Source organism: Talpa europaea, assembly GCF_964194135.1.
Source record: "Talpa europaea genome assembly, chromosome: 3".
NCBI classification, from domain to species: Eukaryota; Metazoa; Chordata; class Mammalia; order Eulipotyphla; family Talpidae; genus Talpa; species Talpa europaea.
In genome coordinates this window covers 135606179-135609181 of record NC_140069.1, presented here as the reverse complement: position 1 = coordinate 135609181, position 3003 = coordinate 135606179, and positions in this window count along the sequence as shown.

Genomic DNA, 3003 nt, shown 5'->3' with positions numbered 1-3003 from the left:
TCAAAAAAATAAAAAGTGTAACTGGAACATGGTAATGGAGGGGGAGAGTGGAGTCACAACAAGGAGAACCCTAATGGTAATAGTAAGGAGTCATGACACAGCAATATGAAGAGGAGAGCTGTGCAGGGATTCAAGCCAAGGAGTAGCAAGGAATACCACTACATTTTTTTAAGGTCAGAAAATGGACTAGAGAAAGGCAAGAATTAAACTGAGGAGACCTGACAGGAGATTCTGCAAAAAGTCAGTCAATAAGCAATGGTGACTTGAACTAGCAAAGAAGATCACGCAAAGAGGTTGCATTGGGACATAGCCAATTGGACTTGCTGATGAGGGAAAGAAGGCAAGAGGAAAAGGAAAGATTCAAGGATATCCTTGTTTCTTGTGAGTTTGCACCACTAAATAGAAAGTGGTACTTTTATTGAGAGAAAAAGATTTGGGTTGGAACAGTTTGGAGGAATCAAGAATAGTTTGAAGCAATCAAGAATTCTGACTTCAGTGTACCATATGGGAGATGCCTAATAGATATCCAAGTGGAATTGCCAAGTTTCAAAAATAGGAAACCTATGTTGGTCAAAGTTTATAGGCATTTGACCTCCATATGTAACTAATCAGTGGTTGGTTTTGTTGGTTCGGGTACTGATTACTGGATCAGAGTCACCATGGCTCAAAGTATGGCAACTCTAGACAGAAAAAAAAAAAAAATCTGTGGCAATGTTCTGCAAAAGGGGAATCATAAGAGCACAAGAAAGAAACCTAGTGTAAGGAAAGAAACCTAGAATATATTTTGAAAATCTTAGTTTTGATACCAGTTTGACTATTTTTCTAGTTATGAGCTCTTGGGAAAGTCAGTTAACTTCTCTACTCCCATTTTCCACCTCTGGGATAAATTAAAAATTAGTAAAATCTATCCATGTATTTCACAAGGACGTTCTGAAGATCAAGTGAAGGAATAAAATAATTACTGTGAACTAGCTTGTCAACTTCCAGATAATATAAGTTCTCATTTAATTTTAACAGAAACTCAGAGAGAGAAATAGAATTATCTTCTCACGAATGAGAAAAATAAGACTCAGATTAGATATGTGTTTATTATCTCCAGTTTGCCCCTCCAGAAATGCAGGAGGAGAGCAAGTGAGGTTGGGGTGTTTGTTCCCCTACCTACTCGCCTATAAGGTCACCTTGGGCTGACTGACCCTTTCAACCAAAGCCTTACCACAGAGCTCTCTCTGGTTTTGGGTCCAGTAGCCCTTGCTTCCCCTTACTTCCTGTGGTTTCCCAGTATGTTCGCACATCTTTATATTTAGTCCCTTTGTTAAACTTCTCAAATTGCCCAATTTGAAAATGCTGTTTCTAGTTGGGACCCTTACTGAAACAATAATTTATCAGAGGAGATATGGTTAGTCAGCAACAGAGCCATACCCATTCTGTTTGACTGCATCCGATTCTCCTCTGATGGGAAGAGACTTAGTAAACTGCAAAATGCAGTACTAATCAAATATAAGATTTTGTCAAGTAACAAAGACTAGGAGAGTTAAAAAGCAAAACAAATAAAGCTGATTTTATTTATTTCCTGGAAAAGGAACACACCACTTGGCTGAGGGGGGGCAAGGTTGTTTTTAATTGTTAGGAAGGGGTTTCATGGTTGTTATGCTAATTAAAGGTTAAAACAAACACTCTAAATAGGTTGGAATAAATCCATAATTCTATACGTGATTAATTAAAATGAACCTATACTTCATTGGTCAGGAGGGGAAAAAAAAAAAACAACAACCTTCAGATAAGTCCTGAAGGGTCTTGCTTTAATAACCAGGGTCATTCAAAGTCATGGTTCCTTTAACAGCGATAGCCTGTTAGGAGAGTTTAAGCACAACAGTCTTCCATATGCTACCTCCTAGGCAAGATCTGCTGTAAGTGGAAGAATTTCCTTTGATAGTATGATATAACAGATGAAGAAACTTAATATCTAAATATGTTAGGTGTCATATCTGTTAGCAGATCAGAATCTAGAACACAATAACCTAGTTCTCAGTCACTTTTGTCCTAATTTAATTAATGGGAACTTTTAAAGACTACATCTACATTATTCTTCTTTAAATTCTCTATAACTGGGCCTCCCTGGTGGCGCAAGGGGTTAAACACCACACTATGAAATAATTCGCAGACTCTGCAGCACGAGTTCAATCTCTGGCTGACCAGAGAGACCTGGCGCAGCAGACCTCTCCTATCTCGCCCGCTTCTCTCCTGAGCAGTGTATTTCAGTCATCTGCCTGTTCTGTTCCCCACTGTGTCTGGTGAATCCTCTCACCCCCGCATCTCTGGCCTGTACCTCGTCTCTTGTATGCATAAATAAATCAATCTTTTTAAAAAATAAATTCTCTATAACTAGCACAGAGTAGATGCATGAGAAATAATTCCTGAATTGAATCCCTTAGTTCTTCCAGATTTCTTCTCACTAATTACCTTAATTTAGATTGCTATGACAAAATCATCAATCTTAAATGGACTTAAACAACAAAGATTTCTCACAATATGGAGACTGGGAAGTCTAAGATCAAGGTAGCAATAAATTTAGTTATTGATGAAACTTCTCTCTGCTTCGTTGTCATCCTCTTAGTTCTACCCTTGGTCTCCCAAAATTCATGACCCTCTCATTTGCAATTCATTCCATCCCAACAGCCCCATAAGCCTTAACTCATTCCAACATGAACTGTCAAGTCCAAAGTCTCATGTAAATCATCTCATCAGATAAAGATGAGTCTCATCCTAAGGCAAAAATTTGTCTAGCCATGAACCTGTGAAACCAAACCTTCCCTTTCTGAAAGGAAGAAATGGGAAGGAAAGAAGGGACAATGAGTCACCAAGTAAACCCCAAACCTAGCAAGGCAAATTCAATGAAATCATAAGGCTTGAGAATATTTCCCTTTGGCTCTATGTTCTGCCTTTAGTCTCCTGGTCCCCATGGGGTGGTGATCCTGCCCCGAAAGGTTTGCCAGACATACACTC